Consider the following 12,369-nt stretch of genomic DNA (forward strand, 5'->3'; position numbering starts at 1 on the left):
CTTGAAATGCTCTTTTCTTTCCTATCTTCATCATGCCTATTGAGTGTTTTTTGTAAAATTCTTGTGATGAAGGTTTCCAGTAGTATGCATTCTTAATATGGATAATTGATCATCTATTTATTAAGAAATCAAAGGATCTATTTAACCCTCTTCAGTAGATTAAAGTAATGAGAAATTTTATTGGCGCGGTTTGAATTTTAATGGAAAATTTGCTTAGAGGAACAATTTAATAAATGGGTACGCTATTAGAATAATCCTAAGATTTGATCAAAATATATATTTATATATATACTTATTAAAAAAAATTGTGCCCTTGAATCTTTTATTTACAAATGGAGATTAAATATATTTTATGGAAAAACATTTATTTGAAAGATGCTTTAAAAATAACAATATTAATAAAATTAATTAATTAATATTTAAAAAATAAAAATAAAATTGCTTGGAAAACTTAGTAAAACTTTAGGTTAATTCTTTTGGATCCCTTGGTGGGGCGTTACAATATTGGACTGCTCATTTTGGTGAAAAATTGCCCCTGTTATGCCTCTCTGAAAATTAGGCTCCTTCTAGGTTTCAAGATTACATTTGCACAAATATTTGAATGTTTCAAAAGTTAAAACTATATCATAAATCCAATTTGATTTAAAAACCTTCTGACCTGCACATGATTCAAGGAATAAAGAATTATTATTTTTTACTTTGCACTTTCCCTTAATTTTCTATCCAGGTCAAACCTAATTTGACTACCCTTGACACGTGTTATACTAGATCGGCTTGTTGCTGCTTTGTCATCAGTCCCTACCACCTAGATGCCACATGTCAACATCTTATTAGTCTTCTACTCTGCCACATCAACATGCCATGTCATGGTTGCTATGTCGCTATGTTAACTGGCATGCAACTTCACCTTAGCGAGACCTTGAGAGGTTTTTGCTTGAGATTCTAAAACTTTGTGTTCTTTTCCACTCACAACGTTCTCTTGATTTGAAGCTTTCTTTCCAATTGACTGGCGAGAAGTTATAATTTTGTGTCTTTTCAGGAACTGTTTCAAGAAATTGTTCCAACCTATACCTACCTGTGAGATTCACACTGATTCCACTGAAGTGTAAGGTTAGATTTGCCACATGGCACGATCTAGTGCGTCAGAGATATTAGCTTGCCACATCATTGTTGAGTCACTGCCTACTCACCACATGCTACCACTTGTCATCACCCGATTGGCTCTCAAGTCCACATCAACATCTAGTCACTCTACACATTGCTCTCACTAGATCTCCAATTTTTTCGAGCTGGATTTGTGATTTTCTGGCAAGTTGCTATGTTGCTTGCTGAAATTTCTTTCCATTTTCTGGTGGTGACATAGTGACCACCAGAAATCTCCATTTTTCTGGCGAACATTCCTAGCTTTTTCGATGACTTTTCAACTCTTTTAGCACATGATAATGCTGACATCATCAATTTTTACATGCTTATTCGTTCAAAATTTTACCTCCTGTTCTGCTTGACTAGAACCCACAGAATCCACCATATGCACAACGGCTCACAAAAGAACTTTGTCTTATGGACATTGTATGAAAGCTATGAGATAGTATTTAAATATTCTAAAATGCCTCCCCTTGCCAAATGTGGGATCATAGTTCTTTCATTATTTTACCTTGATTAATATGGATTCTCTTTCATTACCTGCGAGTTGCTAATATCTACGTTAACCATGGTTGTTGCCTCTTTTTTCTCATTGCTGAGCCTCCCTCTTTCTTGGCAGCTTCTCCCTTGCTTGCATGGACCTATTTGTCTACTTGTTGCCTTGTTGATGTGGACTGTGGCTTATAACTTTCTTTTTTTGTATGGTTTAAAGTTGTATTAATCATTGAAAGCCATTTCTTTCGCTCCAATAACATTCTCTTGTTTATCTCTTCAGCTAGTTTTGCCTCATGTGCTCACCCTTATGCCTTAGCCATGACCTTTTTTGATTACATTGTGGAAGGGAAATACATTTTTCTTATAGACCCATAGGATCTAGTATTATGTGTCTGCTCATGGTCAGATTGGATTCCCCAACCCACTTGTAGGTGTCTTCCCTATTAGGTAGCCATTGAATCATCTTATGACTACCGACTTCTTCCTTGGTGTGAACTTCCCTTTGTGTGGGAGATTCTGTACTCCACAAAGTGATGGATCATGCTCAAAATGTGAGGCTCTATTCAATACACGAGCTATCTACAAAATGTGGACTATTTCCCTTAGCCAATGGTGCTCTACTCTAGGTCTTTGTTGCAACTTCCTTTGTGAAATTTAATGGCACCTTCCTTTTATAGTTGCTCCCTTGTCCCTACTTGGCATTACCTTCAAATGCCATCAAACTCCAAATAAACCTACACATCTCCTACCAAGCTTGCTCCAATGATGTGGCTTCATGTTTTTTGTCTCCATCTTGGTGTGGGATTCCTTGTATGCATGTTCTCTTTTTCTTGTAGTGGCTTGGTCTCCTTGGAAATCAGCTTCTCTATGCATATTCTTCCTATTTACCTTTATTCTTTTTGTAGCCTCTAACTTTGCTATGACATTGAGCCTCCTTGGTAATCAACGACTTCCAATTGAAGTGTTATCGCCATCTCAAGGGAGGATTTTATGATGGGATTTGCAATCATGATTATATTTAGCAAGTTCATGGAGACAAATTTCAATACATTGCCATAATCAATATGCTCTGAAATACAGGCACCTGCAAATTCATCAAATGAAATTCCTTCCTTGGTTTGCATAGTAAAATGAAGCATCTTCAAGACAACTTCATTGTCCTCAATACACATTGCACCATCCTTTGAACAAAACATATAGGTACCAAAAGTTTTGTAAGGACTTTGAAGATCTAAATCCCCTACATAATTGTTTGCTATTGTAGATGTGTACTACAAGACATTATTAAAAGAAGCCTTGCAAGCTTCTTGAATGGAATGATGTGATATAGCCACAGAACCATTTCCCATTAAGCTTTCATAATATGGTAAAATTGCACTTAAAGGCTCGGAAATTAATTCCAGTGGTGCTAGGAACATTCAAGGAATAATATCATATTTGGAGACAACATGATAAAGCTTTCCTGACCAATTCTCATGGCCAATGGCTTCCTCAAGTCTAACATCTCCCACTAATGGAGAACCAAATGTAATGCAAAATGGTGAGATTTGTCTCATCCCTTTTTCTAGAAACCAAATTGTTGCCAAGGTTACCACTATAGCTCCCATGGAGTGACCAACAAACACAATGGATTGTTCTCTTCATCCTTTAGTAAACCTCTCCATCTTATCTTTGAAGTCTGAATTTTCCAGAATATAGTCTGAGCTTTTTCTTTGAGACTACTAGCATTACTCTTCAATGGCCCATGCTTCCAAAATGCATGCAACCATCTCATGGACAAATCAGGGTACTAGTTCAATGGATGGTAACCCATTTCAGAGTGATAAATATATATAAAAGTTCACGACAAATAATTAGCCCCAAAATAGATTCATTTATCCTTGTACAATATTCTGATTTGTAAATGATGATTCGTGCATAATCAAGTTTTCTTTAAAGACCATCATCACTATAGAACATCATAAAAACTTCATAGTGTTTCTATCAATTTGATAGAATCAGTTGGGCCGCAAGTGGTTCTGACTAAAAAAAAATGGTTTCTGAACAACTGTACTACAAAACTAACTCATTCACCTTCTAGCATTGATTTAAAAACAAATTTGACCACTGAAATAAATTTGAAGCTCATTTTACCATTGATCTGCAAATTGTGAATTCTGTGTCAAGAGGCCTATTGCCTAGCTTTAAAAAATGACCAAAAGAACTAATTGAGCTCTTTAAGTCCAACACACTGATTCTTTTTTTTGCATACTTCTACCTTGTCCAATATCATCTCATAAAGAATTCCTAGTCAAAAGATATTGATTGTCAAATTTACCCTTTTAGAACTGCCTGCAAGAAAACATGTTAGAAAATAATAAATTGCATTTAGATTTGGCTTTGAAAACTAGGTAAACTGACACTTGGGAAAATGAAAATTGGGGCATTGGTTCACTGTTACGAGAAGAGTATAAATTTGGGATTTGGGCTCATGAAAAATAACAAGATGCAAATGGAAAGTGGTCAAAGTTGGCTACTTAGAATTTGCAAACTGGAAACAATGGCAAAAAAATGTTTTTTGCAAATGGAATTGACCTAGGAAATTGTGTAGACGGATTCATCAAGACTTAACAATGGGCACACTCAAAGTATTTTTGGAGTACAACATAGTGGTACAATCCATTTGATCTCATCTATCACAAATTTTGAGATATAACATCATGAACAGGGGTACTGATCAATCTGCATTTCTTGACACCAGCAAAAAATTAGAAATTGCATTTGGAATCGCATTTGAAAACTGATCAAACAGATTTGTAATAAGCTCAAACTTGAAACAGAACAAGTCTCTAACCCATAGAATATGATACAAAAGGAATTTCATCATTTTGGTCAACTGGGTCAAAATTATAATAGGTCAAACAGGGCCTCTTAGAATTCAAAATAATTCACACCAGCATGACATTGATAAATGACCAACTTTGAGGGATTCAAAAACTAGACAAATAGACTCAAAATGAGTCAAAATCTAAAACATAGGCTCTCAAGTATGGACACTAAACACTCCTAAAGTAGTGAGTCATGAAACATTATTGGGTGTGATATATTTAGTTGCAAACATGGCCTCTTGTTGCTATTTGACACTTCAGTGAAAATGCAGATTTGACAATTGCTCAAAACAAGACTTCATGAAAAGACTTAGAATGTCAATTTAACTTTAAGAAATGAGTAGGCATACTGAATGAAAGGTGCTAGAAGCATTAAATGCTTCATAAGCTTCTCATGTAAAACCAAGTACATAGACATCAAAAAGTATTTAAAGGGGTTGATTTTCTCAATGGTACTCAAAATCGAGGCTACAATTTTGAGCACCAATAATGGCTCTATCTGGGGATGCATGTCCCTTTTAGGCATGGCAAGGATTTAGATCTCTAGGAGAAGAAAAACACACACCTACCAAAACAAAACCTTTGTTGCACAACTTTATTGAAAGCAAAAACAACTACCTCTACTATGTACAAGCGATGACCTCGGGCCACTGAACTTCAACAAAACTTCTTACCTCTATCATAAATCTGATTTTCTTTCCTTTCATCATGAGGTGCGATGAAATTATTACTCATATCAATTTCACCAATTAGATACACATCTTCAATTTCTTCAATTGGAAAAACAGAATCATCACCATCACTTTCATAGTGCATAACTTCAACCTCTTGCTCACTATGAAAGAGAACATCAGCATGCTCATGAACATCAACACCAAACTAAAATAGATCTTTATAAACTACCTCATTAACATCATCCAATGGAACTACAAAGGCCTTATACTCAACTTCATCAAATGAATTATATATATTGCTCATACCTTGACTTTGTATCTCCTCAAATGTTGTCGATTGAATTTCAAATGAACAATCAGATTTGTAGTCACACATGTCATCAGTATCAACACCTAAAACTAATCTAGAATCTTCAAATGGTCTTTTAAAATCACCAAATGAATTAGTCATCAGGTTAGAGTACTCATCATAAAACTTAGTACAAGGTGTACACTGATCGTCAACAAAAACCTTATCAAACACCTTATTCTCAATCTCATAAGATGCAACATCATCATCTTCACTGTCATACTCAGAAGAAGAAAAATTTGATTTCTTACAGCATTAAGACAAGATATCATCATTAAACTCATTCTCCACCAAATCTGAAACTTCCATGTGCTCTTCAAACAATGGATTGATAACTCATGCAAAGATCCCTTTTGAACACTTTGGCAAAGAATGGGATGACCATCATCACAATCTTTATCATATAAAGCATTAGTATACACTTTAAAATCACTACCCATTTCATCTTCACGGAGACTTTTGGCATATGAAGAAAAGTTAGAACTATATGAAGACTCATTTTCTATTTCTTCTACCAAACATATAGTGTCCATAATAACACTCTTCATTATCTTGTTTAGGGTAACCAGTCCAGATAAACCGTGATTCATTCCTAAACCTCTCACTACATGTTAGATCTTTATTATCCAACGTAAGAACACTTGACAACCCTTCACTGAAATCTTCATATTCAAATTCATTAGCATCAACTAGATTCAACATTTCTTTATCTTCATACCTTGAGGTAAAATCACTCTCAAATTTTTCATTCGCTAACTAATTTGTTTAACATAAGAACTAAGATGCATTATCATTTTCATACTTGGAACAAGAAATTATACCTTCATCTTCCTAAGAAACTACCTCCCATCATTGCTCTCTTCTTCCCAATTAGCATCAGACTCGTATGAAGCTAAATGTGTAGTATCATTTTCCTCACTTTTATTTGAGTAACCACTCTCATCATCTTCTTCATTTGATGCCTCTTCATAATATGTCAAATCATCAACTTTATTGTCATCACTTTCATCAACTTTATTTTCATCACTTGAAACATGACTTTCAGCTTCTTCATTCTCATATTGAGATGAATGTCTTTCAACTTCAGATTTTATAACATTCTCAACATAATGGAATCTATGAATAAGAGAAATAATTTCTTGCACATCTAACTGATCAAGTGAATCCACCTTACCATCTATTGCTGAAACATTACAAACATATGCACTCTATTCTTCTGACCGTGACTGAGATAAATGTAACTCACATTCTTCATCTTGTGTTATCTCTCCATGGCATGTTTGATCAACAATATCAAATTCATGACCAGAGACATTGTTGGTAAACAGATTGTTCTTCTTCTTATTCTCTTTTTAATTTGCCCAATTTGTAATGAAGAACAACTTTACACAACAGTTGGGAAACTATTTCTGAGAATAACTAGTTTCCCTTTGAATTAAGGTACAGCTCCCTATGTGAATAATGTTTAAGGAATTGTGTTTCTCTCCTAAACTAACATGGGGTATGCTCTTAACACGAGGGCAGAAGAGGCAAATCGAATTAAGCCTAAATAGGACTTAATCTAGGCAAGAAAAACTTTCAAATCTATAAACCAAGCAATAGAACTCACAATTCTTATGAATCCATATACTCAGCATTCAATTAACCTACAACAAATGCTAATAGAAAAATAAATGAGATTATTAAAGACTTCTAATGAATCTTTTTCTGAATACGCCAAAGCACTTCTTACTATGGTTAACTCGTATCCTCATGACAAAAGAATAAAACATCTTTTCTCTCCTTCTATAATTCGAAAAAACAAAGACACATAGAAGAAAAGACTAATTAAATGGAATAGAAAACCATTGACATAAAATCCTCTTTATTGGCTCTACAATATTAAGTCTGATACATCAACAATTGTTTCCCCCTCCTACTCCAACTCTCTCACTATATCTAGAAAAGGTTGAACCCTTCTCTAAGAAAAAGATTTACAATAAATAGCCTCCACCCCAGATGCCTGTTCAGCTTCTCCTTATGATGGCTTTTCAGTTTCATAAAATTGAATCTTAAAATGATCTTGACTTTTTAGTTTTGTAACCGCCTCAAGAAAAATAAAATCCTCTCTATTCCATGACACATGGTCTTTTCATTTTGATGGAAAATGAAAATCATTTCCTTGCCAATTTCCATCCTTAATAATGTTTATCAAATTATTAAAAATGATTCGCTCCCACTTTTAATAGTTCAAAGGTACCTTAAACGTAATCTTTTTCCAAGATGTGACTGACAACACCATCATATTTTCAGTAAGTGTTCCTGTTTTATCGATCAAAATATATTCCACCTGTCACAAGTCTTCATTTGTTGCTAAAACTTCTATTGGAAACTCTATTGTCATAACAAAAATCTAGAGAAGTGTCATTGCCATGTTAAATTCATCATAGTCACTCATAGTCATAATCAACTTTAGCAATATGAAGAGCCCGATTGCGAATCCATTCCAACCCTTGTGTAATTTGAGCATCACTACCACTTAAAGATGCTGCTATAAATGGTGAGTCGAGAGATATCAATATGTGAGATGCTGCAAAAGGCTCAATCTTCTAACATATGCTTCTGGGTAAGTACCATGGATTGTTGCCATATTTCATGGGCAACTCAGTGATTGAAGAAAAATTGGCCCCATCTCTAAAATTTTCTCCTTTAAGCTCTCAACTGTTAGAAAGCTCATGTGCTACATCTGCCATGTAATTTGACAATTAACTAAACAAATGTGAAATTGGAAATAAAGAATCATGTTTCATATCGAATAATAGTGGCTTCCTTTACGACAAGCCACTTTGTTTCCCCATCGCCATCTCCTCTGGTTCTTGAACAGCTCTGGGCACAAGTATACACAAGAAGTGTCAACCATTCCCAATTATTTGCTAAATACAAACACTCTAAATCCTTGCAAGCCTATTGCAAATAATATAGCAGAGGTGACATCAATTGCATTTCATAAACTCGAGATCCTCCACATAGCAAACAAACACCGGGATCTCCTTGATCTTTATTTGCCAACAGCGGTTGACCTCCAAAATAATATCTGATGCATTGCTCTAGGTACCAGTCAATCCTCTTCTTGAATTTAAGATAGGTTCTATCGACATTCAAAGACCTGGCATGCTCATATTCTTCCCCTTCCCAGGTTTCACCATTTGCATCTTCGGTGACAGAATTATGTGCTACTTGATAATCCACAGATGTATGCAAAGCGGACAAAGCCCTACTGCCTTGAGATGGTCATGACTCGATTTGTGAGTAGATATAAAAACATGGAAGCACAGGCAAGCTAGTATCTAGAATATCAACTTCACTTTGACTTGTTTCTCCAACTAAAAGATGATTGCCCTCATCTTGATCCTCAGATGGATGAGCAGCCATGTAACCAGCTTCCAAAAAAGCCCTACCAAGCTCCTACATATCAAGAGATCTAGCACTATCTTCACCATTTGTCGAATGTCTCCATGTGTCATCCTCTCACCATTCATCTATACTGGAGTTAAGCTCCTGCTCTTGCTCACTAAGCCTATTTGATGATTCTATCCCTGTCAGGCTGCCATCGCTTGAAGATGACGATCCTAACAAGGACCCTCTAAGCCACCAGTTTGAGATGATTTCACGGGAATTCTTTTCTGAACTCTTATTGTACGCCAACTCAATGGGCTGATCCCACAATTTGGGAGAGGACATCCAAAAATATAGAGTGTACACTCTTCAATATGTAGTCTGTCAGTCTTAAGAGGGGCATAGATCTGTGCAACAAGCCCAAGGTCTCCACCACATACACCACACTTCATCAATTCAAGATTAATTTCTTCTACTGGAAATATCCAGTCTGGCAAGCCGTCAATTTTAGTGGTATAGTGATCAGAAGCTTCACAATTCTCCTCTGCCCATGGCCTAGCCATACCCAAGATGGTAATGTCCTCCCTTTCCTGATTTTTGAATCATGATCTTCATTGTACAGCTGGACACCATGAACTAAAAATATATTTATTCGACTTCATCATCAACCCATGTGTCAGTTCATAAATCAGGCTTCTTCAATATGGGTAAAGAAAAATTGTAAGGGGATTCGATATCTACTTTCAAAATGAACAAGTGGCCGCTCGACTCTTCATATCCTCTATTTTATATGTGTCCTCGCAATCACAAATTTTAGTGAAGAGGAGTCAGGTTTTTAGTGCCATTGCATGCAAGAGTCTTGCCTTCCACTTTGAATGTCGTAACTTGAATACCCCGTGAAGAGTAGGGTGTCAGAATGTCGCCAATATTCTTCTCTGTTACTTTGGTTCGATGATTCCCATTACATATAATGGTTACTTTGTGCATTGTGACTTCGCTGTCAAGAATCATTTTTCAAATATATATTCTTCAAACTTAATACCATTGCACGGGGATCTGTAAAGATCTTATGAAAATCTTGGGCAACTACGGCTCCCAATATGTAAAGGGACTTGATTTGAAAATTAACTGACCATGCACATTCTGTCAAGTGATTCTTATGGATTATTGATGCTTTTACAGACTAAATTTAAAGAAATTTGGCCAAGTTCGTCAAGAAGAACATTGGGTTCTTTCATTCGTCACTGTAGACAGTGTGTCGATTGCCTCCAATACTTGGAGTCTCACAAAAATTGACCTTCGTGGAGTACATATTATTAAGCAAATGGAAACATCTTCTGTGAATCCATAATTGAATCCAATGATCATCAAGTTTTCTCTATTTGAGAGAAAAGTCAGGCTTGTACAATTTTTGAGATAAGTGGAGTCATGGGCTAGAGCCGTCCCTATTATCAATAAGCATTTTTCTATGCAATGAAGTATGTTATCTTTATGATGTTGTACATTTCACAAACATGTTCAATCTAAAATACCTCATTCATAATAACCTTAATGCTGATAACTTGTTTCAGAACCATTATGATAATCACAAGGGCCTTCAACTCCACATTTACACTTTGACAATGATATCACCAAACACCTAAACTAAATTTTGAACTTGTAGATATAGATCTCAATCTAAACTCTGATATTTGAACTTCTGAATCTGAGGCATAAAACTTTTACATCTGCATCTCAAGATTATGATCTTCATCTTTTACAACACCATGTTTAAAGAGAGTTCAGGAAACTTATGGGAAAACTTACCAGGACAACCAAATATTGAAATTTTGAAATAGGGGTACTAAAGTGCACCTACAAACATAAATTTCAGCCTGCTCACTTGCACAAGATTGAGATCTAGGTGTAGCAACCTTAAATTTTGAAGCATTAGTTACATCATTATACATATAATTATCATGAGAAGAACTTACTACTGTAACTAAACCTTGATTTGTAAAATCAGCATAGTGCTCAACCCTATCAAGTCTAAAATACATCTTACTACTGTAACATCATGGACATATGTGTCTTCATTTGTAATAGACTCATTCTTCTATACACACACACACACACTCTCTCTCTCTCTGATTTGAAATTTCAATCTGATTATACATTGCAGCAGGGGTGTTGATATTCTGATTTGAAATTGAAGCATTAACACTATGTTCCACTTTTCTTTCATAATCATTATACTGACAATCATTCATAGTAAAATGACCTCTAGTCAATCCATACTTCAATTTTTTTTCAATATATGTAGTGGTCATAAAAGCATGTTATAATGTTTGTGGTTCTTTATCCCTTAGTAAATAGTTCATTTTCTTATCAAATGCATCAAAGTAAATAGCTAAACACATTTGATCATCTAGTCTATAACTCTCAGGGATCTCATTCAAAACTTTGCAAATGTAATATTGAATTGAGGAACAAGTTCATCACATTTAACATGAATCTTCAAGAACTTATCATAAGAATAAGATATGCTAATCTTTCTCGAAATTGCTCCATGAAGGCAAAATGCAACTCACCCCAAGATGAAATAGAACATGCTAGTAGAAAAGAAAACCAGTCTCTAGCATCACCTTCCAAAGTCTGAACAAACAAATTCATGTGCATGTCTTCATGAGCAATTTCATAGTCACCCATCAAATCACTAAAAAATTCAACATGATGACTAGTTGAAACAAGATGGTTCCCATTAAACTTAGGCAATTTATTTCCAACATCATTAGGAATGACATTTGAGAAAACATAGATACCATCAAAGCATAATGGCATGTATCTCTTGGTAGAAAAATATCTACAAACATCACTTACTGGCTGCATATTTGATGAAATGAGACTTGTCATTCTTCAAAGCCTTAACACTCATCAACAATAATTCTAATTTGTAATTTGGAGCAAGCTGATAACCTTCTACCAAGAAACTAGACCAATGCGTCTAAGGCTAGCAAATTCCTATGATGGATACACTCAACTACAGTCTTTGGCCAACTATAAGGCATAACTCCTTCTTCACTTCAAGCTTTACAAGACCTAGGCAGGTTAACCTTGAGGTTCTAACATATGGTACCAGTGCAATTTAAACATATATCTAAACCTAATAATAATAGATGAAACCCACAAATTAATCAGAGAGACAAAACCTCTTGTAGCATGCACCAATGACCACCTATGAAAAAGCTAACTTCATATTCAGAAAGTCCATCTCTTCTTGGTTCCGATGGTATATTGGAGTGCCCATTTCAGTGAAAAATTGCCCCTATCACATCTCTCTGAAAATCAGGCTCCTTCTAGGCTTCAAGATTACATTTGCACAAATATTTGAATGTTTCAAAAGTTAAAACTACATCATAAATCCTATTTGATTTTAAAACCTTCTGACCTACACATGATTCAGGGAATAAAGAATTAATTTTTTTAA

General features: G+C 35.1%; 1 pseudogene; it reads right to left on the reverse strand.

Moving 5' to 3' along the window:
* Positions 1-8,306: 8,306 nt before the first annotated feature.
* On the reverse strand, positions 8,307-10,480 carry LOC149535545 (uncharacterized; annotated as a pseudogene).
* Positions 10,481-12,369: the final 1,889 nt, after the last annotated feature.

The sequence above is a fragment of the Cupressus sempervirens genome, chromosome 10, assembly GCF_028749045.1.
Source record: "Cupressus sempervirens isolate cs-2001-9-10 chromosome 10, ASM2874904v1, whole genome shotgun sequence".
Classification (NCBI taxonomy): Eukaryota; Viridiplantae; Streptophyta; class Pinopsida; order Cupressales; family Cupressaceae; genus Cupressus; species Cupressus sempervirens.